This window comes from Gasterosteus aculeatus, chromosome 11 (genome assembly GCF_964276395.1).
Source record: "Gasterosteus aculeatus chromosome 11, fGasAcu3.hap1.1, whole genome shotgun sequence".
NCBI lineage: Eukaryota > Metazoa > Chordata > Actinopteri > Perciformes > Gasterosteidae > Gasterosteus > Gasterosteus aculeatus.
The window spans coordinates 8,259,207-8,276,217 of record NC_135699.1 but is presented as its reverse complement, the minus strand read 5'-3'; the positions used below and the strand labels follow the sequence as shown (position 1 = coordinate 8,276,217).

Genomic DNA, 17,011 nt, shown 5'->3' with positions numbered 1-17,011 from the left:
CCAGGCAACATCATGCCCGGCCAGAAACAAATCCCTATTTACTCACGACTCACCAGCCATTGTAATGGTGGGAAAAGCGGCAATCAGATATCTGTAACCACCAGCAAATGGAACAAAACCGCTTGATGGTGCATGAAATGTGTTTTTTCAGCTGGACCGCAGCGAGGCGACGCCGGCCTCGTAACCCCGACTGACTGAGTCACCGAGCGAGGGACGGATGTTACACGACTGATCAGTACAATGCTGCTCTTTCAAAATAAATAAGCACGATGAGCCGCTGGTAGTAACTATCACCTAATTGATTTAGTATCTGCAGCGTTACATTACATTACATGTCATTTAGCTGACGCTTTTATCCAAAGCGACTTACAATAAGTGCATTTTAACCACAAGGAACCCAGAAGAGGAAGAAACAAGAAAGTGCAATTTCATCAAATAAGCCAATTTACAAATTGTTAGGTAAGTGCCAGTGTAAGTACAATTTAAGTGCTATAATTTGTTATTCTTTTAGTCGAGGTAGAGTCTGAAGAGGTGTGTCTTTAGTGCGGCGGAAGATGTGAAGGCTCTCTGCGGTCCTGATGTCATCGGTGAGCTCGTTCCACCATTTCGGAGCAAGGACAGCAAAGAGTTGTGATCTTGTCGAGTGTTTTGCAGTTGTTTCTGTGCGATTTGTAGGAGGCTTGACGCGTTATGATGCACGTGCAGCTACTTTGAGAATCACCGTAAGCGTATCGAGCGTGCAGCAGAGAGAGAGACGGCGGAAGCACTCAGAGCAGACCGCTGTTGGCCGTGGAAGCGGAGAACAAAATCGGTAAATGTACAGCGTCAAGTTTGTCTCTGGATAAATGCTGCAGCTCCTCAACCCCCCCGAAAACAAAGCAAACCAATTCTCCCCTCTGCGGTCTGGAGAAGTTATAAAACGGCCGACACTTTACCCACAACCCCCGCTCTCTGACCACACGGCCCTGCCACACACTCGGGTTACTACTTCATGGGATGAACCCTTGGGAGACTTCAAAAGCTGTTTCCGTATCCCATGAGTCTCTGGGCTCAGCTTGCACGAGCAGCACGGGGTCAGCGTGGCAGCCCCCAGAGAAACCACCTCCTCACCCGGGACGGCTCACTCACGAGAGAACGGTGCAGGGACAGGCTGAGCGCGTATGGGCTTCGGGTCAAAGACAACAACCAAAAAACGAGCTTGTGTCGTACAAGAAATGTCGTCTATCAATTTTCAACAACACATCCACTCACACACGGCAGAAAAAGAAACAAATTCCGTCAAAGTGCCACACGGACAGGTTGGATCTGACTTTTAGTGCTTCCCTAACAATGGCCACGTATGACAACAAGTGACCCTTTCACGTGGGCTCTCATCCAGAGCACAAACAGGAAAAAGCCACAGTCGTCCTGCAAAGGTTCCTCTGCGCGGTGCATTACAATCACATCAGAAAGCAACAAGCAATCGCTGGTGCGCACTCTGACCCAGAGACATCAATGATCGTCCGAGGAGATGAAAAGCACGGGAGGAGGGCAAAGAGGACGCTGATTAAAGGAGCAGCAACAGAAAGAAAAACACACTCCCCCCCCCCGACGTCCCATGTGACCGTAGGTGTGTGTCACAGCCGCCGTTGTGGCCACCAACCAGAGCAGAAAGTTGGAGGGCTGAAATACGACGTGTCGTGCTGCAGAATGTGGTTGAGAGCACGAGCCCGAGGAAAGCTAAGCGGCCGGGGCGCTTTTCTCTTCCCGTCTGCGTGGCGTCTCACTCATTACTGTGGCGAGCGCGGCTCACCGTGAACAGCTGGAATCGCCGTGGAGATAATACATTATGTATTTGTCTGTTTTGTATGGGTGGATGTACATTGCAAAGACAAAATGCAATAACGGGAAACAAGGAAGTTTGCTGATGTGCATTGATTTATTTTCTAGCACTGAATCATCAGCAGAGGAAAACCCTGGAGAAGTCATCATGAAAGAGAAGAATTTTGTGCACATCAATGTGTGTGTTCCCTTCTCCATGCTAAATACCCCTGACACATGGGCAGAATGCATGATTCACAGAAACTCAATGTTCAGGAGGAACTGGTGTTTAATTCTACCAGCTGTGCGACAGCATTCGTCTATATGAGTTCTGCACAAAGAAAAGGAGGCAATGCAGCAACAAGACTGCTGGCAAATGAACATTAGTGATGTGGGTTTCATTTTCTTCCACAACATCGGTCTAAAGAATTGTATCTGGAGGAAGGAACGCAACATATTTGTTCGGCCCGAAAGATGATCATAAACCCAAAATGCAAAAAAATAATTTAAACTCCAGGGAAGAGAAAAGGATGGTTTTTGGAATGTGCTGTCACGTCACCTGACATCACTAGACATGACTACACCGCCAACGAGCGCCTTCCACTGAGACATGGCCGAGAACTCCAGAAAGCTGCTAAGCGGATTTATTTCAGAGCAGGATTACCACACATATAAAGTTGAAGTTGAACGGAATCTTACAAATTACCGATCTGTACCCATCACATGGAAAAACTTTTTGTATTAAATATTTCCTGTTATTCAAAATGAAAAGGTGCTCTCTGTGCATATTTAAAGCTCACAGCAGACTTTTACATGCAGGTAACTGGAGGTAGCAGCATAACACTTGCCCCCTTGCCCCCTCTTGCCCCCTTGTCGCTCTCCTCACAGAGCAGCAGAGGTAAACCGGAGCAGACACGTGCGCAGCGCTGTCAGATATCTGATCACTGACATGAGAAAAGTGTGCACATGCAAATGACATCACATGGGTTTAAGCTGCACGGAGGTAACCGTCCGGATTGGTTCCCTGTCTCAGAGGAAACGCTGCGTGCCTTTCTGTCACTAACTGTTGCCCTCCCTGTCCGTCTTGGAAACTCACTCGCTCAGAAGGATCCTATCATGTGTTTGCTTCTGCTGACACGACGAATCAAAAGGTTTTTACACTTTTCCCAACGACAGTTCACACATGAATGAACAGCAACCACGTTTCCTTATCGGCAAATAGATTCACTGGGTGCATGCAATATAAACGATTCGGTGTACTGTATGGAGCAAAGTCACAGGAATAAACACGATTCCTATACGAGGAAATTCTAATCAGCCTCCGCTTGATTTTGTCATCATACAAGCTGTCGGTCCTGGAACACAGAGACAAGAGATATGCATGACATCAATATACAAAGCAAATTAACTCGCTGATTATTATGTAACTCTTTCAAAAAATTAACAATATTAAATACATTTTAATGTTAATTAGTAATTTCCATTAAATCAACTGCAATCCAAATAAGGAGGTTTTAGAAGTACGGTCGCCGTGTCAAAAGAATTATGCGGAACATAAATCTAAAATATGCAGCCAGAGACTGTTTTTATGCAACTACAACAGATGGATACATCTTCTGGATCTGAGTGGGAACAACCTTTCAGACCTAGATATATTTTTAGGAAGTAAGGAGACTGATTATCATTGTTTTCAAAGAGAAACCCGCAACTTCATTGAAATTAGTAGAAATGACTACTGGATAATATGATCGCAGACGAAAAACATCTTACTTCTAATTAACAAACTTTTATATTAACACTGGAAATCATGCCGGGTTGTCAGGGTTGAGGGTGGAAGGCAGGACTCAAACGCAGACTTTTCCAAAACAAAAGACTTTAATAATCAAAAGGTCCAAAATCCAAAAGGCCAAGGGGCAAAAACACACAAGCATGAACCTACGGGGGCGAAAGACAAGAACAGGACATGCGTGGCAAAAGACAATGACGCGACAAGTGCCACAGGAGACACACGGCTTAAATACACAAGGGAGGTGCAGGTGATTGGACACAGGTGGAAACTATTAGACAATCACAGGGGACAACGGGACAAGGCAGGAAGTGAAGTTACCCGGGGACACAAGTGGCAGAAAACTACAAAATATAACATGAAGTGAACCACACCGTGACACCGGGTGAGATGCTCCTAGTCGTCCTACATCTTTAAATTCTGAACTTACAACTCAAACATGTGAGCTGAAATGATCAAATACTAATTCACCAGCATCGCCCTCACTGCAAACATGAGTGTATGATAATGATACTTTAAATGTTGCTGCTAATAATTACAACCCATCATCTGATCGGATCATAGGGACGCAGACTTCCTACCTCTCGCCTTCAGCAGCTTCACTCTGATCAAAGTTTCCTGACTGCCTGCGTTACGGTTTCTGTCTTTACAGGATGATTTCAGTGTTCATCTTCACCGTGTGAGACTCTGGATGTCTGGAGATGCAAAGAAGTTTCCTTCAGTCCAGCAGTGAGCAGTGAGCTCCCCAGGGAACGACGGGAAAGGAGTCTTTTAATCAGCTGCACAAACAGCAGCATTACACATTCTCCACGACTGAAACAACACTCTCCATCTTGCACCAAACACCTCTGCTGCTTTCTATGGCTAGATATCCTGCTTTTTGACAGCAGCCTTCACAGCAAGAGCTTCCAAGACCTGGGAGACAGATTATTTTGCATAAAAGATCCGTCTTCATGCTCAATGCTGGCCAGCTTGCCTTGTGTGCTTGGGTTTTTTGTTTGCGTCTTTCGAACACTTGGACACGTCTTGCATTTCACAAGCACGTTCATTGTAGAGCTGGAAACAGTGAGTAAATGATGTGATTCAAGGAAAATGATTATTTTAATAACTGATGAACGGTTTGTCATTTCCTAAGCAGAAAAGTTTCATCTTTTGACGTTTAATAGACCAAATAATTGCTCCAAAAAAAGGATTCATCAGCAGCAAGCACATAAGCGCTGCTCCTTTGTCTGCAGCCCGATCAGAAATTCAGAGCACGGAGGCACCATTACAGGGTTCAGGCACATTTAACTCTCGCAGTCCTGCAAAAGCCTCGGGCACAGTGCCCCCCTCTTCCATCCATGCACTCCAACGCTTTCTTTCAGAGAGATTTTTTATTTTTTTAAGTCATCATTTACACCGACATGTGTTAGCTTTAATTAATTTGACACCACAGTCTGGACAATTAGCTACAGCTTTCAACACCAGCGTCGGCCACATCCAGAGCTAAACTAAGGTTACTAAAGGTAACGGAGTACAAAGACATCCCAAGAAACAGGTTATTTTCTCTCCATGTGGAGTCTTGAGCCAGCACCATTAAACAGGTGTTGGGTTGGAGTGTTGCTGCTGTGTATGTCTCGGTGGACTGTTTAATGCATATTTTTAGTCACATACAGTTAAAATTCTCTGACTCGAATGAGTCTGAGAGTCTGAGTGCTTATTGAATAGGGTGAAAAAGCAGACGGCACAGAGAAATACACATTCAGTTGCTTTTATTTCATTTTTGTACATTCACTGGGTGACGGCCAATATTAGAACAGCTCTCTGAGGCTCCATCTGTTCACCTCCGTTGCTGCTCTGTATAAAGAGATGAAGCTCCTCTAGCATATAACTTTTAAGCTTACAGCAGCTTCCTGTCTGTAAAGAGACCACAGACCATAATAAGACGCAGAAGAGGTCAAAGAGCAAAATAAAAGTACACAGTAAAATCGCCAGTGTTAATACAACACTTAAAGAGTCAATTTTAACACTACCTCAGTGAACATATGGTCCCTATCTACAGAGTGTTAAATGTACACTGAACACAGAGTTAAATTTCCAGAGTCAATTTTACTCTGGTAAGAGTTAAAATTTTACACTAGGTGCAGTGTAGTGTAATAATATTAACTCTAAGAAGTGTCAATCAAGTTTTACACTATGTAAGAAGTAACACCCATAGTGTTATTCACATGTAACACTAAAGAGTTATAAAAGAAATAACCTTTCCAGTGTTAAACCTACTTTACACTATGTTGATTATGAAATCACTCCAAAGAGTGTTGATTTTTAACCAACTCCTACCAGTGTTGCATATCTATGCAGGGGGAAAAACACACAGACAATTGTATCCATACTGTAATACATATTTATTCCAAGTAAACATGAAATATTGGCATCAAAAGTAAACCTAAAACATGTAAAGCTCACATCTTATCACAGTGGCAAAGATCTTGGTTGGTGCTGGATGACAGGAATGTTTTGATCAACATGATGGTATCTGCAAAGACAGCAAACTGAAATCAACATTATGATCTACAACCCCATACAAGCTGACAACCTGAAAATACCCTATTTCAGCTTTAAAAATCACAAACACAACTACATTTTCGGTCAAGTACATCAACTTATTACTTACCACCAGAGCACCACAGTACATTAAAGAACAATCTGAAAGAAAAAAGGAAAATATACATATTAAGTAACTACGTAACTACTAGACCCCTCCGCCGTAGCCTGACGTGCACCTCCGAAAAAATCTAACTGCGAGTCGAGTTGACGTGGATCGCAAGTGCTGTGATTGGTCCGCTCAGAACGTAATTTGCGGCAGTTGCTGACATTTGAAAGTATCGAAAGTGCACTTGCTCGTCCAGGTCCCTCAGTGGGTGAACCAGTGTTGTAAATTCACGTCTTCTCCGTAGCCTGCGCTTCAATATGAGATTCGGCTCACCAAGGATTCGGCACCCGCAGAAACACACAGCCACACCCGCCGCCGCCGTAACGTGGAAGCATAAATTAAGCAGCAGCTACAGCCAAAGACATAAAGAATAGACATCGACCGCTGCTGCCTAGTGGTGCTGACGGGCCGCGGGGCCGCCAGCTTGGACCGGTCACCCGCTCCACTCAGTGCCAGCTGGCGCAACGAAGTGTCAGCGCATCACTCGCTGAATACAAAAGCGGATGTTCACGGGATTTTGTAGGCATGACACCGAAAACATGATTCGGCGTATTTTAATATTCATAGTAGGCATAACAGTAATAATATTCTGGTATATAATATAATAAAAAATATTTGTTTGCGCCTCAGCAGCCAATGCAGCGTCTACTATTTATATATCTATGGCTACAGCAGCCGCTAACGTGAACCGAGCCTCTCGGAGCCGCGGCACGTCCGCATGTCCGCGACATGTCCCGCTATGCTCGACCAAATTGTGACGCTAAAGCGATTTGCTCCGGCTCAAATAGAAATAATAAATATGACTGCTTCAACGATTTTTTTCCTTCATTTTACTGAAATAAATGTGCAAGCATGACACATAACACACCAGGACAGCTCGTCCTCGCTGACATTAACGTTACCTCGTGTCGTTTTTGTTCAGTTTGGTGTTGCGAGTTCAGACATGTTGCTGTCTGAACAACATTTAAGCTAACCGCCGACCCGATATCAGGTTAGCCATTTGAAAATTCGGTATTTGAAGACACGTACCCAACATTGACTAGTGTGGTGAATGAATACGTCCCTTTATTCTTATAGAGATTCTACTGGAATGAAAAAAAACAACGGGAATAGTTTATAGTAGAAAGACTTACCACAGTATTTCGATGCGAGGAAGATGGCGATGCCAGAATCCACATTCTCAGTTTGACCGGGAAAGTTGGTGGGCGGGGCTCTCCAGAGTATTCTTTGTGATACTCTGGAAGGTATCTTGCTCTAATCAGTGTTGAATCAGGGCCTGAGAGAGTCAATAACACTGACAGAGTAAAACCTCTGTTAACTCCGATTATTTTCACCAACACTGGAAGTTTTCTGGTTCAATTTTACTCTGTCCATTGTTGGAAGAACTCCGGAAGAATTAAAATAGTTTGACACTGCCTTTTTGACACTGGCAAATTTACTGTGTAGGGTTTCAATTTTCCACCTCTCTTCTCTCCTCTTTTGATCAGATCCTCCTCGCTCACCTCTTGGTCACGCTTCAGTTCAGGCATCAAGCCGCACGTCTCCAGAACAGATTTTGTTTATCGGAGCGGGTGTCTCCAGCATCACCTCTGTCCGAGCCCCAAATGAACCTCTATCCACATCCATGCAAATAAAGCAAAGCAGGCACGCGACATACTCAATGGGGAGCACAGACACATGCACACAGGCTTTGTGTGGTGCAGAATTCCAACACAAAATGCAGAAAAAATGCTGAAAATAAGATTAGAGAGGTGTGATTTGACATGAGTGACATATGTAGCTGTTAATGTGACTAATGTGACACTGTAGAGGTGAAGTTACCCCTGGGACACGAGAGGCAGGAAAGTACAAAATAAAATAAAACAACCCAAACAGCGTGACAGTTGTGTGTGTGACATGAATCCTTTACGGTTGTGATGTCGCTCCATTAGGAATACAGGGGAACCTGGATACACACACACACACACACACACACACACACAGACCTGCTAAATATCAGACGCACCAGTGCGCTAGAGATTTGGTTTTGGCCCTGAAAGAATTTAATTAAATAGATCAGCCACATTGTCACATATACCTGATCCAGCTATTATTGGTCGGATAAGCAATGACAGTATCAGTGTCTCTCTCCTCCTGGGTGGACATTTCCTTGCAGTGTCTGAAAAAAAAACGATACTAACACGAGGCGGCTTCTGTACCGAGAGACCTTTAAGCAATCAGAATAACCAGTGAGAAACAAATATTCACAACTTTCCCTTAGATAACACATTAAGGATGGCGTCTCCAGAGAAAAATAAATACAACTTATGTTCACTCTTTAAAGTATTTCCATATGGCTGCACACTTAAAACCGAATATACATCGACAGACATCCGTGGCAGAAGGTGAACCTGTTTGCATTGCTACCTGCAGTCGTATGTATTTAGTTAGCATGACAGCAACAGGCATCATATAAAGTCAGATTACAGTCACGCGTCTCATTATTCCATGTTAGACCTGCACAGGACGACGCAGTCACACACGCGTCTTGGCGCTCCCATAAACATCCAACATGCACACCGTGCAGACTTATTCTCCCTGAGCAGAGTGCAAATGTGTTAGTTTAGATTTGCAGAGGGAAGAAGTCATTACTGTCCAATTGTATGTTCTCACATTAGCCGTTGTGTGAGGCTAGAAGTGCTTTTTCCTTCAACTGAGGGGTGTCTTTTTAAAGTAGGCTTCGCACAGCATGTCACGTGCAAATAAATATCTGCACACCCGCTTTTAAACAGTATTCTACATCACTCAAACATCCACACACAAAATAGAGTACAAAAGCGTGGGCTTCGGTCGGTGCAGAGTGCACACACGGTGTGTGTGTGTGTGTGTGTGTGTGTGTGTGTGTGTGTGTGTGTGTGTGTGTGTGTGAACATTTCCCCGCTCCATCGTGGGAGTGGGCGAGGAGCAGGGGTGACGCAAGCTCAGGTGGAGGCAAATTCCCATTTCCCTGCTTCAAAAAGCCAACAGCTCTGTACGGTTTCACGTCCCGGCAGCCGAGGCTTTCCCTCTGCTCTGCCGGTGAACACAACCTGACCCAGGATGCACTGCGGGGGAGCGGCGAGCACAGACCGCGGGGATCGCCTTCTGTTCCGGCTCTGCTTTCATGTGGAAGTGAGAGCGTGGTGGGCACTTGACTGTGGCGGTAGCTGAGTGGGTGTAGGGTTTCTGTGTGATACTGGCTGCAAGTAGAATTACAGCAGCGGGATGATGAGGCCTTACTTTCCACTGCCGGTTTCACTCCTTTTTATTCCCTCGGTTGACTTTAATTTGTTTCTTCCTCGCAGCTATTTGGGCTCGGTCTTCATCCTCATCTCACCTGTCGCTCGCTGTGAGACCTCCGTCCTGCTGACAAAATGTTCATCATTAAATACAGACCGGACCTGCCTCCATTTGGCTCTAAATGGAAGAACGGCTTTAATAAACAACAGGCCGTAATTGGCAGGTCTTTAATGGTACTGCTCATCAGGTCAGAGTATTTTCCACAGTACGTGATGTTCTTTAGGGGATTAACTCTTCATTTGCTGCTTCACCTCTGCTGGCTCCCAACACAAACTCACACACGCACACATTGATTTACGTAAATCCCCTGTAGCAGCCACATATGGTGTAGGATCGGAGCATGTTTACATCTGCAGTGATTTGCACGATAGGCATTTCTAAGACGAGCGAGGATGGGACTCTTGCAGTGAGGAAAGTGAAACGAAAGTAAAGGCACAAATAAGAACTTAAGCTTCTTCAGACATATGGACTATGATGGAAGATCAATAGCAAGTGTGGGTTTGAATATTTACATTTCATATGCGTGTAATCTACACCTTGATGTGCAGGACAAAATATGTACTAGTGATTAAAAAGCAGGGCATAAAAATGATGTAGCAGCACAAAATAAATAAACACGGGTAAATAAGAGAGTGTTTGTCACATCCCAAAGCTAATTATATAAGTCTTGCTTCAACAAATGCACTGATTGCCGAGGCTACCACACAAGGCGTCACTTCAATTCAAAATCTCAGGTGGTTATTGAACCACCGGCCTTCTGACCCGTCACAACTCCTAAGCAACAGCTGCCCAAAAGGAAATAAATTACTTTATTGTCCTGGGATTGTTTTGAACATGAACACTGACATTTTTGGCCCCAATACATTATTAATTTCATCTCATAAAATCCCCCCGTAGCTGATTTATGACTTCTAATCGAAAAACCACAGCCTCTAAATGAAGTGTATGCATTTTACATCTGTTAGGATGAAGAATTGGTGGATCTTGCCGCTGAGACTTTGTTACAGTCTTTAATAACCACGGAGAGAAGGATGAGGGGCTTCCCCCAAACAATAAATAACCACAGATGTGGGTACATAAGAATACGTTCGGTTCCTTCCTCCCCTTGTGCAATCGTTTGTGTGCTTGTGTGCGTGTTGGAGGGCCGGTGTCGCTCACTGGGGCCGGTCGGTCCTCTTGACCTGCTGCTGACTGAACGTTCCTGGTTCTGTAAACAGAGACAAACGGGCCCTACAGGAGCGCCCGCCGCCCTGCAGCTCCCACGCGCCTGGAAACTAACGCAAACACGGCGTCAATCAAACCGCCGGCCAGATCAACAGACCACAGAGTGGATTTCATCCGCGGGGCCCAGCAAGGTTTTGGTGCACACATTGCGGCCTTTAACTTCAACCGAGCTTTGCTTCGGCCCGAGCGGCTGACCAATGGAAGAGCAGGTCTCTGGAATCCTATTAGCAGGTATCAGGGGGTGTTTGTTGTGGCCATGTGTCCTCTACGCGCACCGACTGACCCTACATGGTTGATCAAGACTTACTGTATAACAGCCAGCCAATGGGAGCATCGCCAAAGTGGTCATAGGACGTCATTGATTTGAAACATTCTACAAAACACACAGATCACAGTGGATAGAAGTCCTTTAATTGTCCATCAGCTTCCATGTTTATGTTATTGTTGTGGATCGACTCCGATATTTCTACGGCATTATTATGTAAAAAGAAAGAAAAGAAATTACAACATTTGATATGTTATATTAGGGTCAGTCCGAGCCCTAAGAAACAAATCAAAACATATGCAAACCAAACTACATGATAATATGGATAAAAGACATAAAGCTCTCCTTACGTTGGAATGAGTCCAGCAGACGCGTGGAAACAGACCAACAATCATGTCAGGATACAAACAGGAAGTTGGCCTCAACTGAGCCTCTATTTATGGTGCGGGAGGTGACTCACCACTCGCTGCCTCCTGTGTGAACGAGGGCAAATTGCATGCGGTTTCATATAATTACAGTGTGATATGTTTTAGGCTCCGTGCCAAATAATGATGTTTACTCATGTCTGTAGAATATGACGTATAGAGCAGGACATCTTTTGATTCAGTCGTATTTTGACAAAATTCTAAAAGTATTGACAAATACTGCATCTCTTATGCATGGTGAAATGACACGCTTGGCTAAACAAAACTAGTTAGTTGTTGTTGTTCAAACAATTACATTGGACAGCGGAGTGAAAAATCGGTCATAAAGACAGAGGAGAGACAATATTGGAAACATATGGGAATATTGGTACACACGTTTAGACAATTCCTTCAAGACTTTTGCTGTTTTTTATATGAAGTGAAAGAAATGTGTAGAATCAATGAGGAAAAAGAGAGCCAGAGAGAGAGAGAGAGAGAGAGAGAGATCTTTCTGCACGCCACAGCTGACCGATCCGGTGAGAAGGATTCATGACGGATTGTTTATTACAGAAATGTTTGCACACATTCCTCCTAATCTGACATCAGAAACTTACTTAACTAGCTAGCTAGATAACTTTGATATTCATTTTCTTAACCCTTGCTTCATTATATTCAGTGTTTGGGTAATAATTATATTCCACTTAGAAATCCAAAAGTAACTCCAGTCCAGAGATTTTCTTGAAAAGTTGTGTTAATTCATCTATGCGTGATAAATTAATCCACTCAACGTTTCTGTATAAAATGCTTCACAGCAGCAATGGCTGCAGCAATTTACCACCAATAAAGATAAAAGTGGCGGCTTTCTTACATCTTCTCGCCCCCCCCTTTGGCTTTTAGAAACCAATAAATTGCTTTAAGATTAGTCTCTAGGGAGGAAGCAATTTCTCAGCTCTATGGGGCAGCGATAAGAAATCGAGAGTCGAGTAATCCCTTGAATCAAATTTGATTCAATTAAAATAAATAAGAAATGTTAGCAGGGACAGTAATAGAGAGACTATATCATCAGCAATGAGGGGGGGATTACAGTAAAAGGAAGGGAATTGTCTCTTGCTGAACGCGGAGAGTGAAAAATTTGGATTTGTCATCCGTAAACCTCTCTGTCCATCAAAACACAGACTTCTGGAGCAACAAAAAATGTACACACAACACTTTAAGCTAATTTGTTAAAACAGTGGAAGGATGTTGCATCTGTTTGTTAAAATAAAAAATGACTTCTGCCTCCCAGCCAGCATACTCATGTGAACTCAGAAGGAACGAAGCACAGAGGTGGAAAACACGGACGGCTCAAAACAGCCAGTGGCGCCGCATGACGCTCAACAAAAGTTCTTTTCTCAGGGTGACTTCACGCTGCAGTTTTTTTTGCCTTTAATAAAAAAAATATGTAGAATATTCAGCTGTGGTCACTTGGTCTGGAGCCAAAAACCCCTCTGGCACACAGGCACAGTGTAACCGCGTGATGATGTTAAAGCGAAGCTGCAGGGAGTCCTGTGAAGGGATGTAGTGCTATAATTTCAAGAAAATGCCCTTCTGTGTAAGTGTACGTGAAATGAATCATCTGCTGACTAAGTATGACGGAAAGAGGGTCGAGTGGATCACAAAGGAACAGCTCCTCTGCCACACATTGTCAGCTATGGTTGTATAACTCAAACAAAGTTAGAATTACCATATAAAACATTAAAGAACTTTGAAAAAAAACACGCACACAGACTGTCACTTCAAATCCTATTATATACTTAATTTTTGAATAATAGAGGAATATAATCCCTTTGTCACTAAACTGATTTTGTACATACATAATAAACCTCATCTTCCATATCATGCAACTCAGAGGATTGTATTGCCATACGAACTATGCACAGAGTACACACCATAGACCTATAGGACTATACTACAGGATGCAAGTAGCGCGAGCTCTGCCAGACTACAACATCCTTTAATCTGCTTTAAAAGCAACAAAAGGAAAATGTCTGCTGTTTTTCTGCTTGGCTGCCAAGAAAGGGATTTCAGCATCACTGAGGAGACGAGCAAAATAAGGAAAGCTGAGCCATTTGGCTAAAAGCCTGCTGGATTCTTTGATTCTCAAGGACGGTTATTTGTACCATACTCCGCTGTGTCCCGCTACCATTTATCTGAGCCCACCACACCCTGCGCCATTGTATCCGTCTCAGTTGCCGAGATTTTCCAGCAATTTTTGCTCAGCTGCAATGGGAAGTGGTGTAAGCCTTTGGAGCCACGGGGATCGGAGGTCCCTCGGGTAAAGCTGGGTGCATTCAGAAAAAGTCTTGTTTTGCTTCTGGACTTTTTCTTTTCTGAGCCCCTTTCTGAAAGTCAAGAGACTTTTAAGTCGCTCTACTCAGAAGATTGGCTTTTAAAATGATGAAAAGGCAGAAGACCTTTTGAGCATAAAAAGGTTTTATGAAACAAGGATATTAAAGGAAGAACTTGATCATAAATGGCACTTGAAATATTCTGTGTGTAAAGATAAAAGTGAATTTATTGGCTGATCTATTCAGATTCATCCATTTATGAAATATACCAGATATACGTAACTCTACTCATTTTACTTCATATTTTTAGAGTTCCAATCAATCATATCTTAAAGATATTTTCATAGATTCTTCCTGCTGTATATTTGCCTCAATGTAAATTAATCTATTCACATTGCCATGATATGTTGGTCAATTCCATCACAGCAGACAATACAACACTGGATGGATCTCACACTGTGACACAGTCTTCCTCCTGGTTATTTCTTTCCACAAAGTCTTGTGTTCCCCTTTTAGTGCCAAATATTCTTGGACTAAATGTGCTGAAGTCTTGCTGCTGGGAGCTACAGCTGCAGGTGAGGCTTCCATCTGCGTGTGAGACACAGAGGATCAACTTTCTGTTTTAAACAACGGCTGCTCCTGAAGAGCTTAGTGTAGATGCTGCAATGTCATAAGTTACACCAGAAGTTTAGATTATTCTTTAATTTGTAATAGAAGCAAACAATGGGACTGAAGGCTTTCTTTGGAGGAAGAGATGTATATGTGGAGAAAACGCCATGCTAGACATCATTTGACTGTTACTTTTGTGACTGGAACAAGACATTTTTTATTAGAGATTTAGCTTGTTTTGTTTTTTTCAAAAAATCACACATTAACAAACTCACACTACATTTGTATCGGTTGTCATTGAATTAATAACAAATTAAAAAACGATGCAGTTGAGGCAGCCATGCTGAGGTGTCTCGTTTAGTGCGTGCTCATTAAAGCTAAATGCCGCTGCACAAAATCCCATGTTGTCCAACTGTAAATGCAAAATAAAAATCGGAAGTGAGGATTCCTTATGCACAACGCACAAACCCCATCAGGGGGTGTTGGTGGCTTTTGCGTTTCGGTCTTAACCGTACGAACCAAACTCAGTATCAAACACAGTTATTATTCCTGTTGGTGTTTATTGGGGTTTGTCTTTGTATCTTACTTTCACCTCGGACCACATGTTTTCAAATAACGCCTCATTTGCAGCATTCACGGGTTTCCTCTGTTCTTCCCCAGCACTCCTGTTGCAGACGGTGTTGTCATGGTTTGCCTCCAGCTTCAGAGGGCTGATAAGAAAGACATTTTTTTCCTCAAATCTGGGAGGCATTAACAGCCGTGAAAAACACATAACATAGTCATACAATAGGCGTCACACGGGCTCTGACAAAAATTTGGACAGGCTGGTAATATTTTCCAATATGTACTTTCTATTTTCCAGCAAACATTTTTCATTTTCTGCTCAGTTGAAAAATAGCCTCAATTCATGCAAAGAAATATGAGCTTCAATGTATCGCTTTAATGTAAAGAAGTTCATGGAGACATTGAATTGAATCACAATCCTACACATCAGAAAAATTCAGAACCACACAGTTAGAAACTGCCAAAGTTGATTGATTTCCCGCCTAAACGACACACTGAGGAGATTCACAGCCACTCTGTCAACAACAGACGTCAAACACAAAGAGTGTTGTCAGTCGCAACCCAGAGGGATGTTTCACACTGTTTTGGATTATTTTTAATGGGAGATTGTAACTTAGATATTACTGCAACTCAGTGGCAAGAATATGTAGTGGCTTCTTTTTTGTTTGGTCATTGTGGACGTCATATTTCAGCCGTAATTTAAAAAAGGGTTGTTGTCCATGAAACATTTTGGTTTATCCGTTTAATTATATTAAATTATAAAAAAAAAATATTATTAAAAAAAATATTATTTAAATAGCATATATTGTTTTTATGTTTCTCCTCTGCATTTCCCAGCAGTCTTAACAGTTTGTTTGTACTAACATAGACGAACAGCTAATATACTAAATACTAATATACTAACTATCAAATTCTTGCACCAAAGGAATAAAACGTTTCACACCCTGAGGGAAAAACATGTAAATTCATTCATCCACAGTTCCCTTTCTCCTGAAGGACACCTTGGCAGCTTCAAGGTAAGTCGGTGGTTAAATTACAGCTTGACGGGTCTACTTTCAGCATGAATCGACTATTACTGATTAGCTCTGCTGCTGCTCAATACTGTATAACACTCAGCAGCTGCCGGCCATTGATGAACAATAAGACGGTCGAGTGGTCCAGTGTGATTTTTTTTTCAGATATAGATGTTGGAGAACTCCAGTTAGACGAGAAGAAAGGCCACTGACCGACCACAGGCAAGGTTGGATGAAGGGGCGGATGTCATTTATCATTCTTTGCAATGGTGTTGAGTTGACAAGGTGTGTAAGGGAAACTATGAAAATCCATACTTCCTTCCTCAACCAAGGCTCGTGTTGTTAAAGATCATTTTAATCTGGGATCTATTTTTGTGCAGAGAAAAACTTCAAAGACATGTCCCAGAATGCTGCACTAACGATGCATCGCTGTGATTGGCAGGACTGCTCAAACGTTAACCAGCTTTTGCAGGCTCCGCGTTGAGGTAACCTGCTTTTATGCTGCATTCAGTCGGGGGATAATTATCTCCGCAGGTTGCGTGGAACAAGCCAGGAAGAGTGGACGATCAATGTATGAGAAAAGGCACCAAACTGTGAAGGCAAGCTCTGTTTACCGTTTAAAAACAACGTGCTGTTTTTTTGATCTGATCATCACTGTTCTGGGCTCGGTCTAAGCTACATAAAACACAAGTCTTATTTTCAGCTCATACAATAATGAAAGCATAATTATGAATGTTTTGATCTATTTTTTCAAAAGGATTCCCTTAAGCCACACACAATTGGTATAATGTTGAGGTAGGTGTACAGCCATTTCTTTAAAATGCTACTTTATACTACACTTCTAATCTACATTCATTTCAATGTATTTAAGACATTTAGTTATTGGTTACTTTGCAGATTTCTATTATTAGTACAAAATCTATAGGATTCATTACTGTAGGTGAGACTACATGGTGGTACATACATTGTTTAAATCAGTCTTGTTTTTTCAAGATATGAGAATCATGAT

General features: G+C 42.7%; 1 protein-coding gene and 1 long non-coding RNA gene across 3 annotated transcripts in view; one reads left to right on the top strand and one right to left on the bottom strand.

Moving 5' to 3' along the window:
• rpl19 (ribosomal protein L19) overlaps positions 1–17,011 on the top strand; it is a 219,666-nt gene that overhangs the window by 6,088 nt on the left and 196,567 nt on the right. The window lies entirely within an intron of this gene.
• Positions 5,954–7,729, bottom strand: LOC144384579 (uncharacterized). Of its 2 annotated transcripts, XR_013451380.1 has the most exons (3): positions 7,412–7,729; positions 6,240–6,271; positions 5,954–6,101 (listed from the first exon to the last, which is right to left on the bottom strand). It is a non-coding gene; the product is annotated as an uncharacterized LOC144384579 (long non-coding RNA). The 2 variants fall into 2 exon arrangements; XR_013451379.1 differs by having other exon boundaries at positions 6,240–7,729.